This window comes from Mixophyes fleayi, unplaced genomic scaffold (assembly GCF_038048845.1).
Source record: "Mixophyes fleayi isolate aMixFle1 unplaced genomic scaffold, aMixFle1.hap1 Scaffold_34, whole genome shotgun sequence".
NCBI classification, from domain to species: domain Eukaryota; kingdom Metazoa; phylum Chordata; class Amphibia; order Anura; family Limnodynastidae; genus Mixophyes; species Mixophyes fleayi.
Window position 1 is genome coordinate 516,918 of NW_027447404.1, and position 15,169 is coordinate 532,086.

Below are 15,169 nucleotides of genomic sequence, written 5' to 3' on the forward strand. Positions count from 1 at the left end.
GAATCTGTCATTTCTTCTTTATCAAACATGCTACGGTTGTGTGATAAGAGCCATACAGGTATCAGTACTATGACCAGACCTGTGTATATGAAATACTTTTGTCAGTGCTGTATTAAAATTTTGCCGTATTCTATAATTGCCAACAGTGTAAAAGTGGTTTTCTGTGTTATGAATATAAAGTTACTAATGATTATCATTTGCATTTTATTACTTTAGTCCTTTTCCCAGCTTTGTATGTTCAAATGTATGTTGCCATGGTGTTCTGGTTAATCTTGGTCGCTTTCTTGACATCTGGGGGTGATCAGCGAATTAGTCACTGTTGGAGGTGTGTCCCTCCCTAAACCTACTGGTGGTCACTCTGAGGTAGGTCCTCACCTGTCCAGCGTCAAACTGCCAGTAATAGCATTTAAATGTTAGCTTCCTGGTTCTGCAACTATCGCTCCAGTGTGACTTCTGGCTCCTCACCCATGGCTCGGCATTATGGTGACTTCTGGCTCCTAATCCAAGGTTCTGCATTATGGTGCCTTCTGGCTCCTAAACCCTGGCTCTGCATCTCCGTTGCTACTGGTTCCTGACTCTAGCTTCTGAATTATGGTGATTTCTGGCAAAGACTACTAGTCTTGGTTTTTAGACACCTTTTCCTTCTGCAGCACACTAGTGTCAGATAGGTCTACTACAGTTAGATACTGAGTACATACTCACGGTTCAGCATTTCTTCCATTCACTGTCACAGTACTAGCAGATATAGTGGATTCACTTTCGCTATCCTGATTTAGTTCCGGCCGTAACAGAGGTGCAGAGTCTAACGAACCCCAGATTTTCGCCAGGGAACCCCGCAAGGAGATGCTTTGCTGCTGGTGGGTTCACAGGCTGCAGTCCTCTGCATTGCTTCCATGTTTGGTATAAACAGCAAGAGGGATCTGGTCAACGTACCCAGGACTGGTATACAAACGGACTGCAGGGTGCCAAATCAACAAATGGAAGGAGTGTCAGAACAAGCCTAGCCAGTAACCATTAGGTATAAACAGTACCAAACGAAGAGCAGAAGAAAAGTCAGGGTCGGAATACACAGGAATCAGCCACAATAGGAACAGAAATGCAGGAGTAAAGGTATGGTGCTTAGCTGATTTTCAAAAAACATTATTACCGTAGCATAACAATACAAAACAGTATATTGCACAGGGCATGGGCATTCTTAGGTGACAAAATAGCTATGTGTATATCCAAAACTGTAACACTGATACTGGTTTGGATAAAAGTTAAAATAGTATCCATATACCCCAAAATAGGAAAGATTGTGGGAAATGTCTGACTTATGTAGTTTATCCTCATCAGCTGAAAGAACAGCACTTTGAATATAAAATGTATTATTTCTGTTCTCTCTCCATTTTTTAGAAACTTCTACAGTTACAATAAAACTACAGAAGTATTACAATTATAAGCTTTATTCTGCAATTCAATGCATAAAATTCACATTTAATAACAAAAAATATTTGAAATAAGTAATACTCATAGTATCTATTCTGTGAAAAAATGTTAAAAGCTCAAATTCAGTAAGTAACAATTGACCACTGATGGAATGCAGGACCATACATTCCCATCAGACACTATATCCAATCAAAGTATGATTGGAATGATCAGTGTGACCACAATATATATTAAAAACCCTGAACTTGTATGATTCGCACCAATAAATGTACCTGGACTGCGCAGAGGAGTGGGTCACCACAATATATATTAAAAACCCTGAACTTGTATGATTCGCACCAATAAATGTATCTGGACTGCGTAGAGGAGTGGGTCACCACAATATATATAATAAGAAAACCCTGAACTTGTATGATTCGCACCAATAAATATACCTGGACTGCGTAGAGGAGTGGGTCACCACAATATATATAATAAGAAAACCATCAACTTGTATGATTCGCACCAATAAATGTACCTGGACTGCGTAGAGGAGTGGGTCACCACAATATATATTAAAAACCCTGAACTTGTATGATTCGCACCAATAAATGTACCTGGACTGCGTAGAGGAGTGGGCACTGGGCACCACAATAAAAAATATATAGAAAACCTTCAACAGGTCTGAATTACACCCAAAAATAGTATCTGGACTGCGTAGAGTAGTGGGCACTGGGCACCACAATAAAATATATAAAAAACCTTCAACAGGTCTGAATTACACCCAAAAATAGTATCTGGACTGCGTAGAGTAGTGGGCACTGGGCACCACAATAAAATATATAAAAAACCTTCAACAGGTCTGCATTACACTGCACATATGGCTGCTCCTCCATCCTCTCCATCATATACATGTTGGAGTTTCAGCGTGTGACAACCTCTTGTTTTTGATAATGTCAGTGCATTTTGAATATTTTTCAATTTGCCCCACACCACTGAATGTACTTTATCTATGATACGCATCTATCTATCTTGACTGCGTAGTGTGGTGGCCCCGGTACACAATTTGGTACCGAGGCCACAATATAATTAAAAAACCCTCCACGGGTCAGAATTCCACCAAAAAAGGGTATGGACTGCGTAGTGTGGTGGCCCCGGTACACAATTTGGTACCGAGGCCACAATATAATTAAAAAACCCTCCACGGGTCAGAATTCCACCAAAAAAGGGTATGGACTGCGTAGTGTGGTGGCCCCGGTACACAATTTGGTACCGAGGCCACAATATAATTAAAAAACCCTCCACGGGTCAGAATTCCACCAAAAAAGGGTATGGACTGCGTAGTGTGGTGGCCCCGGTACACAATTTGGTACCGAGGCCACAATATAATTAAAAAATTGGGCATCAACTGTCACCGTTGTTTAATATCTGATACACCTAAATATGGACTGCACAGTGGAGTGGCCCCGGTAGTAAATTTGGTGCCGGGGCCACAATACCTCCTCCAACTTCCAAGTGTAGTGTTTATAAAGACAGACAGCGTCGAAGTGTTATTAGTTGACTTTCTTAACCCTAAAATTGTCCCTGTTGCAAATATTCGTGCAATGGACAGTTACTTTTTTATTGAAAGACTCAAGCTTTCAAGTGTAGTGTTTATAAAATATAAACAACAATACAGTAGTTTTAGAGCACGTCAATACCTCTTGTTTTAAATTATGACAGGGCATTTTACTTTTGGTTTAATTTCTTGAATTTGTTTAAATTTGGTTTTACTTTTTGAACATGACAAACGACTGTTGATTGGTCATATAATGCAAAAAAAAAAGTTCCAAGATGGAATTGTCCTTGGGCCCTCACACCCACCCTTATGTTGTTGAAATAGGACATGCACACTTTAACAAACCAATCATTTCAGCGACAGGGCCTACCAAACAACTTTGGCTGAAATGATTGGTTTGTTTGGGCCCCCACACCAAAAAAGCTATTCATCTCTCCCTGTACAGACTAAACAGGCTCTACTGAGGCAAGATGTCATCCTCATCCTCAACCTCTGATTCCTCTCCCCCTACAGTGTGTACTTCCTCCTCATCACACATTATCAATTCGTCCCCGCTGGACTCCACAACCACAGGTCCCTCTGTAGTATCTGGAGGGCAGTGCTGTACTTCATTGAGGAATTGATTATTCATTTTTATAAACATCATTTTTTCAACGTTGTGAGGAAGCAACCTCCTTCGCCGCTCACTGACCAGGTTCCCCGCTGCACTAAAAACTCTTTCCGAGTACACACTGGAGGGGGGACAACTCAGGTAAAATAGAGCCAGTTTGTACAGGGGCTTCCAAACTGCCTTTTTTTCCTGCCAGTAACAATATGGACTGTCTGACATGTCTACTTGGATGGTGTCAGCAAAGTAATCATCCACAATTTTTTCTATTGTGACAGCATCCAATGCAGCGAGAGTAGACATGTCTGCAATGGTTGGCAGGTCCTTCAGTCCGGACCAGATGTTATCAGCATCCCCGCCAGTGCCTCTTTTGGGAAAACTGAGCTTTTTCCTCGCAGCCATAGATGTGGAAGAAAATGAGGGTGGAGCTGTTGGCATGTCACGGTCCTCTTCAGAGGACAATCTCCTGACCAGCAGGTCTTTGCACCGCTGTAGACTTGTGTCCGCCGGAAACAGAGACACAACATACGCTTTAAACCGAGGATCGAGCACGGTGGCCAGAATGTATTCCTCTGACTTTAAAAGAGTGACCACCCTCGGATCCTGGCAAAGCGTACGAAGGGCTACATCCACAAGAGCTACATGCTTGGTGTAATCGCAATGGCTTACCAGCTCCTCCCTCACTTTCTCCAGCTGCTTCTGCAAAAGCCTGATCAGGGGAATGACCTGACTCAAGCTGGCAGTGTCGGAACTGACTTCTCGTGTGGCAAGTTCAAATGGCTGCAGAACCTTGCACAACACGGAAATCAGTCTCCACTGCGCTTGACTGAGGCGCATCCCCACTCCTTTGCCTATGTCGTAGGTGGCTGTGTAGGCCTGAATGGTATACTGGAAGGATTCAGCTGTGGGATCTATCACATTCCACTCACTCACATTTCCCATACCGCCACTTCTCCTACTGCCTTCATTGTAACACTATCACATTCCACTCACTTACATTTCCCATACAGCCACTTCTCCTACTGCCTTCATTGTAACACTATCATATTCCACTCACTTACATTTCCCATACCGCCACTTCTCCTACTGCCTTCATTGTAACACTATCACATACCAGTCACTTACATTTCCCATACCGCCACTTCTCCTACTGCCTTCATTGTAACACTATCACATTCCACTCACTTACATTTCCCATACTGTCACTTCTCCTACTACCTTCATTGTAACACTATCACATTCCACTCACTTACATTTCCCATACTGTCACTTCTCCTACTACCTTCATTGTAACACTATCATATTCCACTCACTTACATTTCCCATACAGCCACTTCTCCTACTGCCTTCATTGTAACACTATCATATTCCACTCACTTACATTTCCCATACCGCCACTTCTCCTACTGCCTTCATTGTAACACTATCACATTCCACTCGCTTACATTTCCCATACCGCCACTTCTCCTACTGCCTTCATTGTAACACTATCACATTCCACTCACTTACATTTCCCATACTGTCACTTCTCCTACTACCTTCATTGAAACACTATCACATTCCACTCACTTACATTTCCCATACTGTCACTTCTCCTACTACCTTCATTGTAACACTATCATATTCCACTCACTTACATTTCCCATACCGCCACTTCTCCTACTGCCTTCATTGTAACACTATCACATTCCACTCACTTACATTTCCCATACTGTTACTTCTCCTACTACCTTCATTGAAACACTATCACATTCCACTCACTTACATTTCCCATACTGTCACTTCTCCTACTACCTTCATTGTAACACTATCATATTCCACTCACTTACAGTTCCCATACCGTCACTTCTCCTACTGCCTTCATTGTAACACTATCACATTCCACTCACTTACATTTCCCATACCGCCACTTCTCCTACTGCCTTCACTGTAACACTATCACATACCAGTCACTTACATTTCCCATACCACCACTTCTCCTACTGCCTTCATTGTAACACTATCACATTCCACTCACTTACATTTCCCATACCGCCACTTCTCCTACTGCCTTCATTGTAACACTATCACATACCACTCACTTACATTTCCCATACCGCCACTTCTCCTACTGCCTTCATTGTAACACTATCACATTCCACTCACTTACATTTCCCATACCGCCACTTCTCCTACTGCCTTCATTGTAACACTATCACATACCACTCACTTACATTTCCCATACCGCCACTTCTCCTACTGCCTTCATTGTAACACTATCACATTCCACTCGCTTACATTTCCCATACCGCCACTTCTCCTACTGCCTTCATTGTAACACTATCACATTCCACTCACTTACATTTCCCATACCGCCACTTCTCCTACTGCCTTCATTGTAACACTATCACATTCCACTCGCTTACATTTCCCATACCGCCACTTCTCCTACTGCCTTAATTGTAACACTATCACATTCCACTCACTTACATTTCCCATACCGCCACTTCTCCTACTGCCTTCATTGTAACACTATCACATTCCACTCACTTACATTTCCCATACCGCCACTTCTCCTACTGCCTTAATTGTAACACTATCACATTCCACTCACTTACATTTCCCATACCGCCACTTCTCCTACTGCCATCATTGTAACACTATCACATTCCACTCACTTACATTTCCCATACCGCCACTTCTCCTACTGCCTTCATTGTAACACTATCACATTCCACTCACTTACATTTCCCATACCGCCACTTCTCCTACTGCCTTCATTGTAACACTATCACATTCCACTCACTTACATTTCCCATACCGCCACTTCTCCTACTGCCTTCATTGTGAAACACATTCCGTTCACTTACATTCCCGGTACATTTTTCATACTGCCAGTTCTAAATTTACACTTCGCCCACAGGATATGAATATAAAAATATAAAAATGAAATATGGATTTTACAATCAGCATCTTTTCAGGAATTTTTTTCAGTCTGTAAATTTGGCAAAGTGCCATGAAATAACCATAAATCTTTAGCCAAATTTATAACAAATGATAGTCAATTTAATGACAAAGCGATTTGGTGAATGAATTTAAAGGACTGCGGCATTAAAACTGTGGAACTTGGTGTTATATGCGACTTAGATGTAAAGTAGATTCTCCTAACGAAAAATATTTTGGATCTGAAAACATTTTATTGAATAAAAGTCATGAAAACTAATTTTTTGGGTGACCTCCCAGTTAGGTCAGGCAGGTTTACATTTTTGTCTCCTAAACGATTTTTTGGTTTTCCAAAATGTAAACTATATTTTCCATGAGCTTTTTTCTAACTCTCTGTACAGCGCTACGGAATTAGTAGCGCTATATAAATAAATAAATAAATAGATGATGATGGTGATGAACTCCCCTTCTACCTCCCTTTCCCTCACCACTCTCCCCAGTTACTCATTACACACCACCAGCAACTGTACCCCTTGCAATTAAATTCACCCCTAATCCTCCCAAGAATTTAATTCTTCCCCACTAATACTAACTCCCCTGTAAATAATTCTGTTTCCCATCCCCTGTAATTTTTCTTATGTCCATTCTCACCAAATGTATTCATCTGCTTACCTCACATACAAGCAGAGGATAGAGTTGGCAATGCCCCTTGCACCACACACCATGCTGCTGATCCGGGCCATTGATAGGCTGTGAACACGCGCGGAGCAGTGATGACATCACCAGAGTGCTCTGCTCACAGCCAATCAGCGACACTGAGCTGCAGCATGGTGTGTGCTACACACACTGATTTTATACAAGAGGTAAAACAAGCAGTGGGGGGGGAATGAATTATAGAGTGTAGAGCATAGAGGCATACGTGCAGCAAGGGGGTGGGGATTGTTTTGTCTGGACATTCCTGGGAGGCAGTAAAAGGGATTGTCCTGCAAATTAAAGCAATTGGTCTGCAGTTGCCAGGTGCCATGGAATACAGCTTATATGGTGGATGCTATTATATATTATTTAAGAGACAAACAGACAATTTAGAGCTTACAGTTTAAATTCTCTTATCACACTGTGCTATGCTCTCCTACCTGTTCTTAACTACTTTTAAGCCAGAATAGTGGCTTAGTGGTTAGCACTTCTGCCTCAGAGCACTTGGATCACAAGTTCAATTCCCGACCATGGCCTTATCTGTGTGGAGTTTGTATGTTCTTCACGTGTTTGTGTGGGTGTGATCTGTCTGGTTTCCTCCCCACACTTCAAAAACATTCTGATAGGTTAATTGGCAGCTTTTCAAAAAAATGTGTGTGGTAAGGAATTTAGATTGTAAGCTCCAATGGGGCAGGGACTGATGTGAATGTCTGCTATATATAAGAGCTAATTGGGTGCTGACTTGGTGGATGTATTTTCAACTCTGTATACTTATAAAGGCCTTCCAGTTGCAAGCATTATTACAAGCCTTAGTGGCTGTTGTGAATGCGCCCTCAGGAATTTAACATGACGCACACTGTTTATGTTCATTCTTTATTGAGAAAATAAACAGCGTGGCTTGAACTCATTAGTAAGAAGTAGAATTCACAAGCCTTGTAATATGTATGATGCAGTTACTCTTACAACATGATTAACAGACCAAAGGAAACGTTTCTAATTTTTATTTTATGACCTACTCTCTCCCATCATTATGTATCTGTGCCTTTTATTGATCGTGATTTTGTGCGTCTCTTAAAAGCTGGTGCTTTTATTCTCCCGGTGTCATTATATGTGTGTGTGTGTATATGTGTATATATGTGTATAGATGTATATATGTGTATATATGTGTATATATGTGTATATATGTATATGTGTGTGTATGTGTGTATATGTGTGTATATATGTATGTGTGTATATATGTATGTGTGTATATATGTATGTGTGTATATATGTATGTGTGTATATATGTATATGTGTGTATATATTAGGGATGTGCACCGGCGACTTTTGAGGTCTCGTGTTTTGTGTTTTGGATCCGGATTTTCGTTATTTTTGAGGTTCGGATTTGTCTCGCAAAACACTTGACGAAAGGTCTCGGTTCGGATTTAAGGTATTGGATTCGGATTTTTTTTGAAAAAAACATAAAAAGTTTAAAAATCAAGTTTTTGGGCTTATTTTCACTCCTAGGCTATTATTAACCTCAATAACATTCAATAACAAGCATTTCCACTAATTTACAGTGTATTGTGAACACCTCACAATATAGTTATTAGTCCAAAACGTTGCAACAAGGTATCTTTCTGGACTGCGTAGAGGAGTGGGTCACCACAATATATATTAAAAACCCTGAACTTTTATGATTCGCACCAATAATTGTACCTGGACTGCGTAGAGGAGTGGGTCACCACAATATCTTAAAAACCCTGAACTTTTATGATTCGCACCAATAATTGTACCTGGACTGCGTAGAGTAGTGGGTCACCACAATATATATTAAAAACCCTGAACTTTTATGATTCGCACCAATAAATGTATCTGGACTGCGTAGAGGAGTGGGCACTGGGCACCACAATAAAATATATAAAAAACCTTCAACAGATCTGCATTACACTACACATACGGCTGCTCCTCCATCCTCTCCATCATATACATGTTGGAGTTTTAGCGTGTGACAACCTCTTGTTTTTGATAATGTCAGTGCATTTGGAATATTTTTCAATTTGCCCCACACCACTGAATGTACTTTATCTATGATACGCAATACGCATCTATCTATCTTGACTGCGTAGTGTGGTGGCCCCGGTACACAATTTGGTACCGAGGCCACAATATAATTTAAAAACCCTCCACGTGTCGGAATTCCACCAAACAAGTATCTGGACTGCATAGTGGGGTGGCCCCGGTACCCAATTTGATACCGGGGCCACAATACCTCCTCCAAACATGCTCCAGACAATTCGTCATTGACAGACCCCAGACAGACAGGGTCGTAGTGTTATTGTTTGACTTTGTAAACCCAAAAAAATGTCCCTGTTGCACATAGTCGTGCAATGAAGACTGACTTTTTCATTTAAAGGCATGATCTTTAAAGTGTAGTGTTTGTAAGTCTAAGTCATATTATACTTTTGGTAAAATTGGTTTTTTTTGTTCCTCTTTATGGTAATTAATTAGTAATAGAATTAAAGTAGGAAATAGAATTAAATAGAATTAAAGTAGGAAATAGAGTGGTATAGAGTTGTAGTGTGGTATAGATAGAGTGGTCCACACAATATAATAATAAAACCCTCAACTGGTCTGAATTCCACCAAACAAGTATCTTGACTGCGTAGTGTGGTGGCCCCGGTACACAATTTGGTACCGAGGCCACAATATAATTTAAAAACCCTCCACGTGTCGGAATTCCACCAAACAAGTATCTGGACTGCATAGTGGGGTGGCCCCGGTACCCAATTTGATACCGGGGCCACAATACCTCCTCCAAACATGCTCCAGACAATTCGTCATTGACAGACCCCAGACAGACAGGGTCGTAGTGTTATTGTTTGACTTTGTAAACCCAAAAAAATGTCCCTGTTGCACTTGCACATAGTCGTGCAATGAAGACTGACTTTTTCATTTAAAGGCACGATCTTTAAAGTGTCAGAAAGAGAGAGAAGACACAGGAGAGGAGAGTTGTAGCTGGGGACCTGGGGTGGAAGCTCCCAGGCTCCCCCAGCATTGCCTGGAAGTCTGAGCGTGGTGACTGAGCCAGGGCAAGGAATGTGTGCCCTGGATGAGGGGGAGAACTCCATGCCACTATAGTGAACCCAAGAGAGAGGGGGACACTGCACATGGAAGAGGCCCTGGAGTGAGGGCTGCTACAAGAGGCATGGTAGCTGTAGTGTCAGATCCTGAGGCTGAGAGTACACAGAGTGACGTGTCAGAGCACAGGAGACATTATCCCCGCAGAGGAGGGATGAGCTGCAGTTGAGAGGTCTGCTGTTGAAATAGGACATGCACACTTTAACACACAAATCATTTCAGCGACAGGGCCTACCAAACAACTTTGACTGAAATGATTGGTTTGTTTGGGCCCCCACACCAAAAAAGCTATTCATCTCTCCCTGTACAGACTAAACAGGCTCTACTGAGGCAAGATGTCGTCCTCATCCTCAACCTCTGATTCCTCTCCCCCTACAGTGTGTACTTCCTCCTCATCACACATTATCAATTCGTCCCCGCTGGACTCCACAACCACAGGTCCCTCTGTAGTATCTGGAGGGCAGTGCTGTACTTCATTGAGGAATTGATTATTCATTTTTATAAACATCATTTTTTCAACGTTGTGAGGAAGCAACCTCCTTCGCCGCTCACTGACCAGGTTCCCCGCTGCACTAAAAACTCTTTCCGAGTACACACTGGAGGGGGGACAACTCAGGTAAAATAGAGCCAGTTTGTACAGGGGCTTCCAAACTGCCTTTTTTTCCTGCCAGTAACAATATGGACTGTCTGACATGTCTACTTGGATGGTGTCAGCAAAGTAATCATCCACAATTTTTTCTATTGTCACAGCATCCAATGCAGCGAGAGTAGACATGTCTGCAATGGTTGGCAGGTCCTTCAGTCCGGACCAGATGTTATCAGCATCCCCGCCAGTGCCTCTTTTGGGAAAACTGAGCTTTTTCCTCGCAGCCATAGATGTGGAAGAAAATGAGGGTGGAGCTGTTGGCATGTCACGGTCCTCTTCAGAGGACAATCTCCTGACCAGCAGGTCTTTGCACCGCTGTAGACTTGTGTCCGCCGGAAACAGAGACACAACATACGCTTTAAACCGAGGATCGAGCACGGTGGCCAGAATGTATTCCTCTGACTTTAAAAGAGTGACCACCCTCGGATCCTGGCAAAGCGTACGAAGGGCTACATCCACAAGAGCTACATGCTTGCTGTAATCGCAATGGCTTACCAGCTCCTCCCTCACTTTCTCCAGCTGCTTCTGCAACAGCCTGATCAGGGGAATGACCTGACTCAAGCTGGCAGTGTCGGAACTGACTTCTCGTGTGGCAAGTTCAAATGGCTGCAGAACCTTGCACAACACGGAAATCAGTCTCCACTGCGCTTGACTCAGGCGCATCCCCACTCCTTTGCCTATGACGTAGGTGGCTGTGTAGGCCTGAATGGCCTTTTGCTGCTCCTCCATCCTCTGCAGCATATAGAGGGTGGAGTTCCAGCGCGTCACAACCTCTTGTTTGAGGTGATGGCAGGGCAGGTTCAAGCTTTTTTGATGTGCCTCTAGTCTGCGGTAGGCACTGGCTGAATGCCGAAAGTGTCCAGCAATTTTGCGGGCCACCGCAAGCATCTCCTGCACACCCCTGTCACTCTTGAGGTAATGCTGCACCACCAAATTAATGGTGTGGGCAAAACATGGGACGTGCTGGAAATTGCCCATATTTAATGCCCGCACAATGTTACTGGCATTGTCTGACACCACAAATCCCCATGAGAGTCTAAGTGGGGTAAGCCACTGGGAGATAATTTCCCTCATTTTCTCTAATATGTTGTCAGCGTTGTGCCTCTTATTAAAGCCTGTAATGCACAATGTTGCCTGCCTTTGCATGAGCAGCCATTTTGTAGATGCTGCTACTGATGCAGCTGTTGCTGTTGCTGCGGAAGGGGATGCATCAACCCAGTGGGCTGTCACAGTCATATAGTCCTTCGTTTGCCCAGAACCACTTGTCCACATGTCCGTGGTTAAGTGGACAGTGGGTACAACCGCATTTTTAAGAGCACTGAGGACACTTGATCGTACTTCTCTGTACATTTTTGGTATCGCCTGCCTAGTGAAGTGGAATCTCGAGGGGATTTGGTACCGGGGACACAATACCTCCATCAACCCTCTAAATCCCACTCCACTGATGGCGGACACCGGGCGCACGTCTAACACCAACATTGCAGTTACAGCCGCAGTTATACGCTTTGCAATAGGGTGACTACTATCGTATTTGGTGGTCATGGCAAACGACTGTTGGACGGTCAATTGTTTGGTGAAAGACTTAGCGGTCTTACGACTTCCCCTCTGGGAAGATGACCGACTAACAGCAGCAACAGCAGCAGTGGCAGTAGTAGGCGTACCGCTGCAGGATTCCTCGGATGAATCCCGTATTGAGGAGGACTCAGTCTGGCTGCTGACTTGGGCTGCAGGACTGAATCTGATGGAGATTGTGGAGGAAGTTGACGAGGAGGGTGTTGCTGGTGTGTATCCAACTGGACCACGGGATTTAGGTGTCCCTGTACCGATGAGGGTCCTAGCCCCAGTTCCTGAACTAACCACTGAACTATGAAGGTTATTCAGGTGACGTATAAGGGAGGATGTTCCTAGGTGGGCAAGATCCTTACCCCTGCTTATTTGAGCTTTACATAAGCTACATATTGCCATACATTGGTTGTCTGGATTTGGATAAAAATAACTCCAGACCGAAGAGGTGCATTTTTTGGTCTTCTGACCAGGCATGACGATGGGCTTTTTCATCCCATGGACATCAGCTGTTTCCCCCCATGGTGCCTCATTTACAATAACCACATCACCATCCTCATCATCAAGTTCCTCCACAGCGCCAGCTACATCATCAATAGCCTCCTCCCGAGCCACCTCTTCCCGTACAGTGATGGGAAGGTCAGGCTTGACAACCACCAACACGCTTGGACTCGCCTTGGGGATTTGTGATAATTTCTCTTTAGAAGGCAGAGTTGTTTGCTGTTTTGTTGCTGACAGCATAACTCTCTTCAATTTTTTGTAGGGGGGGGGAGGAGGAGGAGGGCTAAGATCCGTGGGTGAAGCTGAACCACTAGTCATGAACACGGGCCAGGGCCTAAGCCGTTCCTTGCCACTCCGTGTCGTAAATGGCATATTGGCAACTTTACGTTTCTCCTCAGATGATTTTAAAATTCTCTTTTTGCTACTTTTTCTTAACTTGGGCTTTTTGGATTTTACATGCCCGGTACTACGAGATTGGGCATCGGGCTTGGAAGACGACGTTGATGGCATTTCATCGTCTATGTCATGACTAGTGGCAGCAGCTTCAGCATTAGGAGGAAGTGGGTCTTGATCTTTCCCTACTTTATCCTCCAAATTTTTGGTCTCCATTATATGTAGCACAAGATACTGCAGAATGTGTGAACTTGGTAATATTGCAGTACCAATGGACTTATACTGCTGGATTGGTTTTGCAAATTTGGTTATAATTATTATATATATTTTTTTTTTTTAATTTTTTATTTTTTTTTACTTTGTTTTTATTTTTTAAAAACTTGGGAATAATGGGGAAATAACTATGCCCTTAGAAGCACAGAGCACAGGACACAGCACCACTGGACTGAACAGGACACGGCACAGGACCCAGCAGCACTACGGAACTCAGCAGGACAGAGCACAGGACACAGCACCACTGGACTGATACTGCAGAATGTGTGAACTTTGTAATATTGCAGTACCAATGGACTTATACTGCTGGATTGGTTTTGCAAATTTGGTTATAATTATTATATATATTTTTTTTTTTTTTAATTTTTTATTATTTTTTACTTTTTTTTTTTTTTTTAAAAACTTGGGAATAATGGGGAAATAACTATGCCCTTAGAAGCACAGAGCACAGGACACAGCACCACTGGACTGAACAGGACACGGCACAGGACCCAGCAGCACTACGGAACTCAGCAGGACAGAGCACAGGACACAGCACCACTGGACTGATACTGCAGAATGTGTGAACTTTGTAATATTGCAGTACCAATGGACTTATACTGCTGGATTGGTTTTGCAAATTTGGTTATAATTATATATATTTTTTTTTTAATTTTTAATTGTAATTTTTTTTTTACTTTTTTTTTATTTTTTAAAAACTTGGGAATAATGGGGAAATAACTATGCCCTTAGAAGCACAGAGCACAGGACACAGCACCACTGGACTGAACAGGACACGGCACAGGACCCAGCAGCACTACGGAACTCAGCAGGACAGAGCACAGGACACAGCACCACTGGACTGATACTGCAGAATGTGTAAACTTTGTAATATTGCAGTACCACTGGACTTTTACTGCTGAATGTGTGAACTTTATAATATTGCAGTACCAATGGGCTTATACTGCAGGATTGGTTGTGAAAATTTTGTGGTAATTAAAAAATATTCAAGTAGTTTTTGGTATTTTTTAAAATAACTTTTTTTTATTTTTTTAAACACAGGGGAATATTGGGGAAATAACTATGCCCTTAGAAGCACAGAGCACAGGACACAGCACCACTGGACTGAACAGGACACAGCACAGGACCCAGCAGCACCACTGACCTCAGAAGGACAGAGCACAGCACACAGCACCACTGGACTGATACTGCAGAACACAGCACAGCACAGCACAGCACTAAACAGCACAGCACAGCACAGCACTAAACAGCACAGAACTAAACAGCACAGAACTAAACAGCACAGAACTAAACAGCACAGAACTAAACAGCACAGAACTAAACAGCACAGAGGACCACCTAACACACCCTCCCTCTACCCTGATCAATGCCCGAGTGAAGATGGCGGCGACTAGCGGGGAATTTATAGGATCCGAGTATCGCGAGATCCGACAACGGGATTATGAGTCAGAGCCTCAGTTTCACTTTTGAATTTGGCGCCAATACC